A 15,170-nucleotide genomic window follows, 5' to 3' on the forward strand; every position below is an offset into this window, starting at 1 on the left:
TTCCTCCTCATATGCACCTGTCTACATGTATGTATGGATTTGCTTGTATAGGCATAGATTCTGGAAAGATACACAACGACTGGTGATGTTAGGTGTTTTGGGTGAAGGAATTGGATGGATGTTAAGACAGAAGTGGAAGGGTGACTTCTGTACTTTTTATGTTTTTACTAGAGGCCCAATGCATGAAAATTGTGGTAAAATGCACATACCCTAAAATTTACCATCTTAACCTTTTAAAAATATATTTTTATTGATTTCAGAGAGGAGTGGAGAGGAAGAGAGAGAGAGAGAGAGGAGGCATCAGTGAGAAAGAATCCTGATCGGCTGCCTCCTGAACACCTCCTACTGGGGATTGAACCTAGGTATGTGCTCTGACTGTAACAAAAGGTATTTGCTACAAAGCTGGAGCACATTCTGGGAAAATGGCCTAAAGACTTCAGAAACAAAAGTATCTAACATAGATTCTTTAGTTGCTTGTGTTGCTATGTTGCAAAATCTTTCATTTCTGCAAATTTAGCAGGGTATGGAATGTAAATATATAAAACTGTATGGGGTTTTTCTAGGCTAATATGCAAACTGTCTCCTCCGGAGTTCGACTGGGAGACCATAAGTTCCATGGCTCAGTATGATGTGCCCTACAACCAGGGGGCAGCATGGAAGGAAGGAAGGTCCCGCCTGGCAGCCAGGGAAGGGAGGCCCTCCCCACCCACCCCAACCCACTGCAACTCTCCCCCCCTTCTTCCCTCCTCCCCCTTCCCCCCGCAGCAGCTGCTAGGCAGCCTACCCATGCACGAATTTCATGTACTGGGCCTCTAGTATAAATAAATAAAAAGTATGTCTCCAAATTAATATTAAAAGGCAAATACTCATAACAGCAACAGGGAGGCATCAGTCTGGACAGCATGTACATTTCCCTCTAGAGCAGTGATTCTCAACCTTCCTAATGCCGAAACCCTTTAATACAGTTCCTCATGTTGTGGTGACCCCCAATCATAAAATTATTTTCGTTGCTACTTCCTAACTGTATTTTTGCTAAGGTTATGAATCATAATGTAAATATCTGATATGCAGGATGTATTTTCATTGCATAGTGATCAATCACAAAACAAGATGTAATTACATATGTTTCTTCCGATGGTCTTAGGTGACCCCTGTGAAAGGGTCCTTCAACCCCCAGTTTGAGAACCGCTGCTTTAGTGCATCAGTGAGGCTCATTCAGTTCTAGGCTCCTGGGAGGTGCAGCTCAGGTGACCACGCTGCTCCAGGCCTGTGGTACCTGTTGCTTGTCAACCATTGGTTCCAGCAGTCACCTGGCAAAATGGAGGATAGGACTTAGGGCTTCAAGGCGGTCCAGTGTGAGGCCCCAGCAATTCCCTAGGGCCTCATTCCTGCCCGCACCAGGCGGCCACTCCCGCCCAGCCGGCCAGCTTCAACTTGAATGGCCACTGGGGCAGGCCACCCAGGCAGCGCTGGCCCCGCCTCCGCCCACGTGCCAGTCCACCCAGGCAGCCCTGGCCCCGCCCCCACCCACGTGAGGACCCATCAAGGGTTCTGCTCTCCTGGTGGCACTTCCGCTCCCCTGGCGGCACTTCCCAGGCAGGACCAGGTGGCTGAGGTGGGGACCTAGATGATGCGGGGCGGGGGGCGGCGGGGGCAGCAGTCACCCCAGGTAGCAGCCGCCAGCTCCTCCCCCACCTCCCCCGGCCTGACCCCCAGCGCCGGGGGCCATAAGGGGCTCCGTGGACCCCCAATGCTGTGTGGTGTACGTTGACCACGAAGGAGAGGAGGATGACGAGGCGGTGAAGCAGAGGAGGCCCTGGATTCCGAGGACGCCGAGGAAGAGGAGGGGAGGGCGAGGAAGAGGACGACGCAGCCAGTGGCTGCAGGGAAAGCGGCTTCAGGAGGCACAGCGCCTACAGGTACCCACCCAGCCCATGGCTGGGGGCTCCTGCCCACCTCCTCTGCCCTCACCCGAGCTCTCCCAAACCCGAACCCCAACCTCTACTCCCCCGACTGAGGGGAAATGCCAGGGCACATTGAGTGACACACACACAACAGAAACACACACAGCACAACAGAACAGCACACCTACATCTACTCTCTCTTACTGGCTTCCTTTACTCAGATGATTATTTTAAGACTAGAGGCCTCATGCACGAAATTCGTGCACTGGAGTGGGGTCTCTCAGTCCAGCTCTCGGGGGAAGCCCAACTGATGGCTCCCTGTAGGAAGCGGGCCTAAGCCAGCACTCAGACATCCTTAGCACTGCCGTGGATGCAGGAGAGGCTGCAGCCACCACCATTGCACTCACCAGCCATGAGCCCAGCTTCTGGCTGAGAGGTGCTCCCCCTGTGCCAGTGCACTGACCACCAGGGGCCAGTTCCCGTGTTTAGCGTCTACCCTCTGGTGGTCAGTGTGCATCATAGTGACCAGTCATTTCGTCATTCAGTCGTTTTGCATATTAGCCTTTTATTATGCAGGATTAGTCCATGTTGTTTTGCATATCAATAATTCATTTTTATTGCTGAATAGTATTCCATTAATAATGGATATATCAGTATATTTCAACACTGATGGCTATTTGAGTTGTTCCAATTTTTGACTTACAAAGAAAGCTATTATGAATATTTATGTACAAGTCTGTTTATGGAAATATACTTCTATTTCTCTTGCTAAATACCTGAAAGTGGAATGGCTGGGTCATACAGTAGGTGTATGTTTAACCTTAAAAAACTATTTTCCAAGTAACTCCTTTGTCACTAATATAATTCTGTATGTTTCCATTTATAGTATCTTACCTAACCATTTGGCCTGCTGCCTCTGCCAATTTAAAAATAATATTGAGGCTGTTGCCAAGACAGTCAAACTGCATTGTGAGACTGAATGTGTGACCAACACACCTTGTGATGAGTCTGAAATGCCCGATGATAGACTTTTTATTTTATTTTATGTTTTCACTAGAGGCCCTGTGCACAAAATTGTGCACGGGCAGGGAGTCCCTCAGCTTGGCCTGCACCCTCTCCAATCCGGGACATCCCTCTCGCAATCCGGGACCCCTGGCTCCTAACTGATCAAGTGCCTGCCAGCCCGATTGCTCCTACCCATTCTACCTGCCATCCTGATCACCCCTAAGTGCCCTCCCCTGCTGGCCTGATTACTCCTAACTGCCTCTGCCTCATCCCCTGCCACCCTGGCTTTGTCTGGAAGATGTCCGGTCTGATTAGCATATTACCCTTTTATTAGTATAATTTCTTTATTTGTAATCAATGACGATACATTTTAAGCAAATAAAGTAACCGTATTATTTCTATTCATTTAATCAGAGTTCAACTCTAAAATTTTAAGAACTACTCCTTGCTAAGAGTCTGATGAAGGGAAGGGTATTTCTATTAATGGGCACATCTGTGTGTTGTGCTCTCTGCCGGGTGCTTTACTTCCAAAAGAGAAATTGTTCATTAGTGTGTCACAGTTTGTAAACTCTTTTGTATGCATTAGGTTTCAATTGCCCTTTGCAGTGTAGACAGATAAAGATACATTTTTATTTTGTTTTTGCAAGTTTATGACAAGAGTACAAATGATGCTGTTTTATGTAAGTTTTATTTGGAACCTGAGAGTTTTTGGATCCATCACCAGAAGCTGCTACCCAGCCCTTCTAAGGCATGGGAGGGCTCTTTCTTTTTAGACTGTGCAACTCTGAACTTGCTCTGAAGCACAAGGTTTTCTATCCACCAAACATTTGTGTGCTTTTAAGTATTTTTCTATACATTAGGTTTATTGGCAGCTACTTGATAACTTCCCAAATGTGCTTTCATGCCCAGATAGCTTAAATACAGGTTTCCATCGTGACCTGGGGCACATCATAAATAATACTGCTGTGCTACTTACATGAAGTCAGTTTAGCTTATTTTTCAAAACAATGTTTTGACCAATTATATTACTCCCTTCTGCCCCAACAGTGGGCAGAATATGCATTTTAATCTCCTTTTAAGGTGAGTAAAAACAAGATCAGAAAGGGCTAAGAGCTGTCACCTAGAGCCCAGGTCTCCAGCTCCCAGTTTTGGACTTTCCCAAGACCATCCATGCTCCTCTTTCCCCAAACGTTACCCCCTTCTCTGGCCCTTATCATCACCAGCAATACTTTCAATTCTTCTGGAAAATAAACCCAGCTGCTCAATGGTACACTTGACCTTCACACAGAATCTTTAGATGGTTCCCTAAGTAAAGCTGAAAATATAAGAAATTACATGAAATGATAGCAAAGTAGGCAACTGACAAAAGTTGTTTCTCCCTTTCTGTATTTTAGGACCCCAAAAATTATTTCATAGATCTATTGAACACTAGAGGTTCAGTGCATGAAATTTGCACATGAGGGATCCCCTCAGCCCAGCCTGCACCCTCTCCAATCCGGGACCACTTGGAGGATCTGACTCACAATATGGGACCACTGGCTCCTAACTGCTCATCTGCCTGCCTGCCTGCCTGATCAGCCCTAACTGCCCCCCTGCTGGCCAAGTCACCCCCAACTGCCCCTCCTGCCAGCCTAGTTGCCCCCAACTGCTCTTCCCCTGCCAGCCTGGTCGCCCTTAACTGCCGCTGTGCTGGCCTGGTCACCACTTACTGCCCCCCCCCTGTGCCGGCCTGGCTGGTCGCCCACAACTGCCCTCCCCCCCACTGTGTGTCTGGTTGCCCCATGCACCATGCTGCTTGGTTGTTTGGTCACCCCTCACTAACTCCCTGTGGTCCTGGTCACCGCATGCAGCCTGCTGCTCGATCATTTGGTTGCCCCCCACTAATCCCCCTGCCAGCCTAGTTGCCTCACACAGCCTGTTTGGTCGCCTGTTCAGTTGCGATGGTTGCTTAGGCTTTTATATATATAGAAGATTCTACAGTGGTACACAACCTGGCAAGTCTCTTAACGTACTTCCCGAGTACCTGCCTAAATCTTAAGCACAGAGTGAGGGTAGACATACTGTTTTTTCTGTATAGAGCCGTCTGTTATGGGGCTGGCATATGTGAAGGCAGGGCCCAAGTGAGGAATCAGTGAGTTAGTGCAGAAGGGTGTGTCCAGATGAGGACGTGTTAGCCGTGGGTGTTAATCGTGGTCATCTGTGATGGTAGCAAGAACACAAGCATCCTGAAGAGTGGGAGAGGAAGGCTCAGGCCCCCTCTGCATCTGAAGCAGGACAGGATGGGTGCGTGAATGTGAGTTCACAGTAGATCTGCAGAGCGTCTAACTGAGTGGGTCTTCCAGCCCTGGCTTTCCTCCAGTAACTGGCTGTTGGCCCTTGGGGACCAATGGTATAGTCCTAAATATAGTCACCATATGTCATGCTATGGAATGTTCTATGTAACCACTTTAAAAAAAGAGACAGTTTCTCCTTTTGTTTTGTCGACAATCATAGATGTAAGTTGGGGTTTATTTTTCTCCTCTCCAAATGGCACTCAAATATTTGCTGAGTCCCTATATATTGGACTGGGATGTAGGCTCTGGACTGACAAATGACTGTCCCAGGAGTCTTTCAATATCAGATGTGATTTCTTCTTTTTTGACAGATGAAGAACTCCTATTAGAAGGAACTCTCATGAAAGCATTACAAGGCCGACAGAACACCAGCACTGAGCTGACCATTGAGCCAGAGAGTGCATCCTCTATCAAAAATAGCGACACTTCCTCATCCCTTATGAGTGAGCTGCTAGACTTTAATAAATTCCTGAATGAATCTCCAGAGTGAACCCCATCCTCAGGCATATTAATAAAGCACTAGTGGCTCAGTGCATGAAATTCGTGTGTGTGTGGGGGGAGGGGTTGTCCCTCAGCCTGGCATGCATCCTCTCCAATCTGGGACACCTCGGGGGATGTCGGACATACCTCTCACAATCCGGGACCGCTGGCTCCTAACCACTCACCTGCCTGCCTGCCTGATTGCCTCTAACTGCTTCTGCCTGCCCGCCTGATGGCACCCTAACCGCTCCCCTGCCAGCCCAATTGATGTCTAACTGCTGCCCTGCCAGCCTGATCGCCACCAGCTGCCCTCCCCTGCCGGCCCAATCGCCCCCAGCTGCCCTCTGCTACAGCGACCCTCCTCCACTGGGATCCGCCTACTTTACGTGAGGTGGTGGAGAGCCATGTGGAGCAATGGGACCCCTAGGCCTCACCACATGGAGCGGCCACTGGGCACCGCGGCCACTGGGCACCGACTCCACTGTGCATGTGGCCATCTTGTGATGATGTCGCATGCAAGGACGTGAGGACCACCTAGGCCAGGGTTGGGCAACCCCTGACACGGATGCCATGTTTGGCTGAACCATATGTTTGGCAGCAAGAAAAGCAAGAAGGGGGAGTGGAGTCTCAGGAGCAGGAATTGTTCCTAAAAACGTAAGTAATTGGGAACACTTAGAGTTCTTATCTAAAATGAGGAAATAATGAATAGTTATAATGAGTTATAATAATGAGTAACTTTTGCTGGCACGTGAGACCCTCTCTTATAATCTTCCATTTACAATTTTTTTCTTAATATCGACTTTTTTATTTTTCAGATAAATTCAGTGTAGGTACATCTTAGATAAATAAATAACTTTACATAACAAGTTATCATAAAGACCATAGACATGGATTGACGAGAGAGGGGAAGAGCAATTTCTATGCCTCTGTCTTAACTTTCTCTGCCTTCCTAGATCCGACTAGTGTTTTGGTTTCACCCACATACACTTGTGAATCTTTGTTCTCAGTGATGAATTTTGTTAAGTCTCATAATAGGAGTAGCCTGACGGATGAAAGTAGTAGCTGGCGCACATCTCTGAAGGTCACGAAATATAAACCTGATGTAAAATCTCTGTCATCAGTGATGCAGCAGCAAAAGTCCCACTGATAATATCAAACGGAGTCATAAAGTTTTCTGTTGGACTAGCAGTGTACCTGTATACATTAAAAAATAAATGTATTTTTCATCATATACTGTGTTTTTGTTGCTCAAATGAATTTTATTATTTCTTCAAATTTCTTTTTTTTTAATATATTGATTTTTGACAGGGATGAAGGGAGAGGGATAGAAAGTTAGAAACATCGATGAGTGAGAAACCTCCCCACAACCTAGGCCCTTGACGGGAATCGAACCCGGGACCCTTTGGTCCACAGGCCATCGCTATCCACTGAGCCAAATCGGTCAGGTCTCTTCAAGTTTCTTCACATACGTACACCTTAAGAGATATCAAGTTTCTTCACATACATACACCTTAAGAGATATCAAGTAGGTGTAACATGTTCTCAAAAAATTAGGGTTGGCACGCAGAAGTCACAAAAAGGCTGCCCACCCTTGACCTAGGCTTTTATTAGTATAGTTAATAAAGCATGTATTTGAAATGTATCAATTCATTGCTAACTCTAGCCTTGAGGTAAGGAATTATAGTGTAAATAGTCAAGTATTTATATGCAAATAACAAGGGCCATAGGCAAGACAAACAGGGCTGAAGCTGGAATCCCTGGGGAAGCCAATACTTCCTCAAGCAGCAGTGTGGTCCAACCAGGTGAAGAGGTCTTCTCTCCCTTATTTCCCCAATACACTCAGTCCCTGAGAACTGGCAGACACCTCCTCCCCCAGGGGTATAGGCTATTCGGGTGCTCTGTCCCCCTGGCTCACCAGTTATTTATAACATATTTAACCTATCTGTACAGGATCATTCACTTTCGCCCCTCTCAACAGATCTTGGGTTTGTCAGAATATTTGGGTCCCTGAGCCTATTGGTTTCCCAAGCTTTTAATCATGCACAAATGTGTGCCCTGTCCTGGTGTAGCAGGATCTTCACCCTTAAAGCTAGTGTAAAATTCTCAGTAGGTTTTAGTATTTTTTAAAAATTAAACTCCCAGCCCAGCTGGTGTGGCTCAGTTGATTCAATGTTGTATCGTTTACCAGGAGTCTATGGTTGGATTACTGGTCAGGGCACATGGCAGGGTAGTAGGGGAGCATCTCTCTTTCCCTTCTTCTCTCTGAAATCAATAAAAATAATAAAGAATCAAAAGTCTTTTGAAAAACAAACCACAACAGAAACCCCTCTAACCTGTTGGATAGCTTCCAGGGAATTGCTGAAGATATAGGGTAAAGAAAAATGTGTGAGCAGTAACTGTCCAACTTCCTTCTGTATCCAACACAGATCCTTGGCTGCATGACACCAAGTGATAATGGTTCCTCCACTCTTGCAAAGAGAGGACAGTCATTACTAAATCACATTAAGTCATGATATTTAAATGCCTGTGTAAGTAAAAGAAATTCTGAGTGAACAAGATTTAATAATTGACCTAAATGACCACAGATAACTGCTGGTGGCTTAACAATATGAGATGAAGAATGGTACCAACCACACACAGGACAATAGCACAGCGTCCCCCAGTGGAGCAGTGGGAATGGGAAACAGCCCAGCATGTTTTGTGGCAGGAGAAACAAGGGAAACACAGAATTCATATTTACGTGTCTATTTCTAAAAGGGCTTTTCCTGGAGAAAGCGGCCGCCTTGGCTAAGGGATACATTTAGACCTCTCAACGCCACATATATCAAAACATGGCACAGAAGCTATACAACAAGGATTGTCTAATGAGGATGACATTTTCAATAAGAATAAAGGGTAAATGAATAGGGACAATTTGGAATTCTTATCTGAAGTGGTTAGGTGGGGTTCTAGGCAGAGTGTAAGGGCCTCCAGTTCCTATGTGGTTAATTAGTTTGCTGATGTTGTTCTCTTGGTGCCTGCCTAAGTTACCTCCCAAAGTTCCTTACTGAGAATGAAAGCAAGTGTTTTTCTCTGTGTTGACCAGTGAGCCAGCAAATACATAGTGTGTTTAAGGCACAGCCTGGGAATGGGGATCAGTGAGTGTGGGGAATCCAGGAGGTGAGGAGCTACAAATGGGATCGTCCTGGAGACTCATTTCCTGTCCCCTTTCAGTAGCTCACCAGATCGCTAGCTCAGCAGGTACCAGCAAGTAATAGAAAAATAGTCCCCTTTTCTAATGAGATAATTTCTTTCATCCAACAGCTTTCATGGTGGTGGTATAAATGTCCCTGCCTCACATTCCTATAAGCGTGATGCATTCTATGCAGGCTCCATCTCCACAGGACCTGTAGCCATGGGACACATGGTCCAACTAAGTCTGGCCTAATCCCCTTCTGTGGAAACATAGGGATTGAGTAAATTCTGTTTTGTTATTTTAAATTGCTTAAAAGATATGTGAAAAATGTGAGAGAGAAGGGAAAAAGAGGGAGAAAGAAACATCCACATGAGACCAAAACATTGATTGCATGGCCCCTGCCAGAGATTGAGCCTTCAACCCTGGCGTTTGCCATGTCCAGGAGTCCAACATACAACCTTTTGAGTACAGAAGAACATACAAGCCTCAGAGCCACTCTGGCCAGGGCTCTGTTATTTTGATTGGAAGTCCCTCCACCCCCAATAACCAACACTATATTCACACTTTTGTCCTCTTACATGCTGGGTTCAAGGACTTTTATGCCCACAAAAATCTATAGGTTGTTAGCGTGGCTGATATTATACGGAGCGCGACTCGGAGCATGGAGTCAAGTTGCAATCATTATAAGGGCATCATTCGTTAATATACGAGCTCAAAGGGTCTCAAGTCTGTCTCACTGAACCCCTGTATCACAGTGTATTGGGCGTTAATCCCTCCTCATATGAACCTGTCTATATCTTCTTATGGATTTGCGTGTATATACATAGACTCTGGAAAGACACACAAAGACTGGTGATGTTAGGTGTTTTGGGTGAAGAAATTGGATGGCTGTTGGACAGAAGTGGAAGAGTGACTTCTGTACTCTTTCCATTTTTCTTATTTAAAAATTGTGGTAAAATGCCCATACTATAATAGTGACCATCTTAACCCTTTTAAAAACTATATTTTTTATTGATTTCAGAGAGCAATGGAGAGGGAGAGATAGAAACATCAATGAAGAGAGAATCGGTGATCAGCTGCCTCCTGCACACACCCTAGTGCGGATTGAGCCCACAACCCAGGCATGTGCCTTCACTGGGCATTTAACTGAGACCTCCTGATTCATAGACTTTCAACCACTGAGCCCCACTGACCAGGCCCATCTTAATTTTTTAGTGTACACGTCTGTGACATTAAGTACATTCACAGTGTTGTGCAATGATCACCACCATCCATCCCCAGAACATTTTCATCTTGCAAAACCGAAACTACCCATGCCTGCTCTGCAACCCCTGGCAACCCCCACTCTACTTTCTATCCTGTGAATTTGACCACTCTGACACCTTATACAAATGGGATCATATGGTATTTGCCTTTCTGTCTTTGACTTTCTTCACATAGCATAGTGTCCTCCAAGTTCATATTGTAGCAAGTGGGGCACTGAATAATATTCCAGTGTATAGACCATATTTTGTTTATTCTGTCCTCCCTTGTTACCTTTGCTTCTACCTTTTTGCTATTGTGAAGAATGTTGCTATGAATATTGGGGTACAAATATCTCTTAGAGATCCTTTTAACTTTACCTTTTTAAAGCATATGAATGTGCTGCTTATTTGAAAAACCCCCACAATAAATTAAAAATGGAAAGTAAAATACAAATCAATAGGAATGAAAGTTGTTCTTTTTTCTCCCACATCCTATTCAGAAGCCCCTAGGCAGCCCTTGAGCCTCCAAGGATCATTTTACTTGAGGGTGAGGATGGAGTCTGGAAGGACAAAAAGGGTCTGTCTCCCCCACACCACACCCCTGTAGGGTAACAGCTGGGGACTCTCAGGGGCCTGCAGGGAGGGTCAAGTGCAGCATTGTCCTTGCCCGCCTGCTGTCCAGCCCCTGCCAGACCATTGGCCTGGACACATGGAGGAGTTGGTGCCCTTTGAGGGAGCCGTTGACAGTTGGAGGTGGATGAAATGCGGGAGTTAGTGCGCAGCAGCCTTGACAGTTGGAGGTGGAATGGAGGAGTGGTGCCTTTTGCAAATCCCACCGACAGTAACAAAACCATGGCGGTTTGGGAGCTGAGCCCAGGGTGGAGGGAGTACGGAGACACGGCTTCCGGGCGACAGGGCGCCCCGAAGTCCAGCCTCGGCACCTCAGCCGCCTCAGGTCCTCTGAGCGGGCCCTTGCTCGCAGGCACTGATTTTTGAGAGAGAACTCTCCACAGCAGCACAGGTGGCCTCCTCAGGCTTCTCGAATGTTAGGATTTCAGACAAAACTGGTTCATGAAATGACCCCTCCGCAGGTGCCTAGTGGAACAGGCGGTTTTGTTTTCCGGGCTGACATTTCACTTAAATGTCCGGGGACCACCCTCAGCGTCCTCGGGGTGCTCCCAGCCTGGCCTTCCCGCTGCAGGGCCGCCCGGCTCCCGTGCCTTCATGGAGGGTCATGCTCTTCAGCCAGGGATGCCCACGGAGCCCAAGGCCTGAGACCAGAGCAGCTTTCCCCGAAATCTCCAGTGAAGGGGCCCAGGTGCACACTCCCAGCTCCACCGCAGGAAGCACTGAACTCAGGGTAACAGGCTGGCATTTGCAGGGCTTACAGAACGCCTACGGATGACTCGCTACACCCTTCCGCTGGGCCCCATTTTATTGTGATTATTCTTGTTATTAGATAAAGAAAGGTAAACTCGGGAGGGTGAAGGGACTTACTTAAGGTTCATGACAATATGGTGGAAGCTCGAGGTCAAACGCAAATTTAATGATGTTAAAGCCCCATGTCATTTTATGCTGCCCCTTAACTTAAGAAATGTTCACAGGAAGAATCTTGCTTGCATTTACTATTATGTGGTTTTAAGATATGTGTGCTTGACAAAATTTCTCATGCGTTATAACCTAAGGGATGCTTTATCATCACTCCCAAACTGCCTATTCAGAACTCCCTTCAGTTCCCAGAAAAATGTCTAAACATTCTTTAATGCATTGTCGAAACATTATTCCGTTTAAGTGCTGTCCAATTTTACTTTCACAGAGCCCCAGAAGTATAGTAAATTACCAGGTATGTGCCTCAATTCAACCATCATTCTTTTTTCATGGACCATTTCATTATTATTATTATTAGCCATGACTTTTTAAAAAAATCTTTATTGTTGAAAGTATTACATATATCCTCCTTTTCCCCCCATTGATCCCTTCCAGTCCTTCCTGGCCCCCACACCAGGCCTTTACCACACTATTAAGTACATTCACAGTGTTGTGCAATGATCACCACCATCCATCTCCAGAACATTTTCATCTTGCGAAACTGAAACTCTACCCATGCCTGCTCTGCAACTCCTGGCAACCCCCACTCTACTTTCTATCCTGTGAATTTGACCACTCTGACACCTTATACAAATGGGATCATACGGTATTTGCCGTTTTGTCTTTGACTTTCTTCACATAGCAGTGTCCTCCAAGTTCATATTGTAGCAAGTGGGGGCACTGAATAATATTCCAGTGTATAGACCATATTTTGTTTATTCTGTCCTCCCTTGTGCCCTTTGCTTCTACCTTTTTGCTATTGTGAAGAATGTTGCTATGAATATGGGGGTACAAATATTTCTTCAAGATCCTTGTATCTTTACATTTTTAAAGCATATGAATGTGCTGCTTATTTGAGAAAAACCCCATAATAAATTAAAAATCCAAAGAGTAAAATACAAATCAATAGGAATGAAAGTTGTACTTTTTTCTCCCACATCCTCTTCAGAAGCCTCTAGGCAGCCCTTGAGCCTCCCAAGGATCATTTTACTTGGGGGTCAGGGTGGAGCCTGGAAGTACAAAAAGGGTGTGTCTCCCTCCCTCCACCCCTGTAGGGTAACAGCTGGGGACCCTAAGGGGCCTGCACTGAGGGTCCAGTGCTGCATTGTCCTTGCCTGCCTGCTGCCCACCCCCCTGCCAGACCATTGGCCTGGACACATTCCTGTGCGCTGCCTGCTGCACTGCCATGACTTAAGGCCCAGGCAACCTGGGAATGCCCGGCCTTGCCCTGGAGTCCTGCAGCTGCTGGTTTTCTGATTTAGAAACTCCTTTGCTTCCTCTGCTCCAAACAGCCCCAGCGTTGGAGGGAAAGAGGTTTAGAACAGAAACCAAGGCTTCCCACAATTGGTTCTGACAGTTTTATCTCCCACATAAGTCAAGGCAGATAGATATTCCCCCTTTACCCAGGGGTCTTGTTATAACATCTATCACAATGCATCAGGTCACCTTCTAAAAACCTTTCAATGCATCTCACTGCAGACTTTATCCAAGTGTCTATGCGCCTTTCATAATCTGGCTGCTGGCTTCCTCTTGTACCTGGTCCGCTCCACTCTGCACCTCACCCCATTGAACATTTCAGTTCTCCAGCTAGGAGAAGCGCCTTCGGCTCCTCTACTGCCCCAGGCACTCCCCCACCGCAGCACCTTTGCACTTGCTGGGCACTAGGCCTGTCCTGCTCTCCGTGGCTGGTGCCTCTCAGATGTCATCTTCTTGGAGACCCTTCCCTCCCACACGTCCAGTAAGCCCTCCAGTCACTCCAGTCACCACCCGCCCGCCTCAGCTCACTCTGCCTGTCATGACTTTCACCTAATTTATAACCCAGGGTTACCTTGTCGGTGTGTATCACCCGACTTCTGTATGGCTCTGCTCTGCAGCGGGGGTGGGGCTGGGGTGGGAGTAGGCGGGTGGTGGGAGCGCTGAGGGGACCCGCGCCAGGATGACCCCGCGCGGACCAGCACGGCCAAAGGATTACATCTTTGGTGGTCATTTCTCAGAATCAGGAAGTGGAAACATTTCTAAAAATTCAGCAGTTAGTGCTAACTATGTAGCACTCCATAGTCTGTTTTGGGAAGAATGAATCTGCAGGCAAAGAATCCCGGAGTGGGCGGGGCCAAGGAGAGGTCAGGTGCCGAGCTGGCCCCGCCCCTCGCACAGCGTGGAGCAGGTGGAGGAGTTGGTGCCCTTTGTGGGAGCCTTTGACAGTTGGAGGTGGAATGGAGGAGTGGTGCCTTTTGCAAATCCCACCGACAGTAACAAAACCATGGCGTTTGGGAGCTGAGCCCAGGGTGGAGGGAGTACGGAGACACGGCTTCTGGGCGACAGGGCGCCCCTGAGTCCAGCCTCGGCACCTCAGCCGCCTCAGGTCCTCTGAGCGGGGCCCTTGCTCCCAGGCACTGATTTTTGAGAGAGAACTCTCCACAGCAGCACAGGTGGCCTCCTCGTGCTTGTCAAATGTTAGGATTCCAGACAAAACTGGTTCATGAAATGACCCCTCGGCAGGTGCCTTGGGGAAGAGGCGGGAAGGGGCGGCTTTGTTTTCCGGGCTGACATTTCACTTAAATGGCCGGGGACCACCCACAGGGTCCTTGGGGTGCTCCCAGCTGGCCTTCCCGGCTGCAGGGCCGCCCGGTTCCCGTGCCATCATGGAGGCTCATGCTCTTCAGCTAGGGATGCCCACGGAGCCCAAGGCCTGAGACCAGAGCAGCTTTCCCCGAAATCTCCAGTGAAGGGGCCCAGGTGCACACTCCCAGCTCCACCGCAGGAAGCACTGAACTCAGGGGAACAGGCTGGCATTTGCAGGGCTTACAGAACGCCTACGGATGCCTCGCTACACCCTTCCGCTGGGCCCCATTTTATTGTGATTATTCTTGTTATTAGATAAAGAAACGTAAACTCGGGAGGGTGAAGGGACTTACTTAAGGTTCATGACAATATGGTGGAAGCTCGAGGTCAAACGCAAATTTAATGATGTTAAAGCCCCATGTCATTTTATGCTGCCCCTTAATTTAAGAAATGTTCACAGGAAGAATCTTGCTTGCATTTACTATTATGTGGTTTTAAGATATGTGTGCTTGACAAAATTTCTCATGCATTATAACCCAAAGGATGCTTTATCATCATTCCCAAACTGCCTATTCAGAACTCCCTTCAGTTCCCAGAAAAAATGTTTAAACATTCTTTATTTTTATTTTTTAAAAATATATTTTATTGATTTTTCACAGAGAGAAACATCGATCAGCTGCCTCCTGCACATCCCCCACTGGGGATGTCCCCCCACTGGGGATGTCACCCCAACCCAGGCACATGCCCTTGACCGGAATCGAACCTGGGACCTTTCAGTCCGCAGGCCAACGCTCTATCCACTGAGCCAAACCGGTTTTGGCTGTTGAAACATTCTTTAATGCATTGTAGAAACATTATTCCATTTAAGTGCTGTCCAATT

Source organism: Myotis lucifugus, unplaced genomic scaffold (assembly GCF_000147115.1).
Source record: "Myotis lucifugus unplaced genomic scaffold, Myoluc2.0 scaffold_1195, whole genome shotgun sequence".
NCBI lineage: Eukaryota > Metazoa > Chordata > Mammalia > Chiroptera > Vespertilionidae > Myotis > Myotis lucifugus.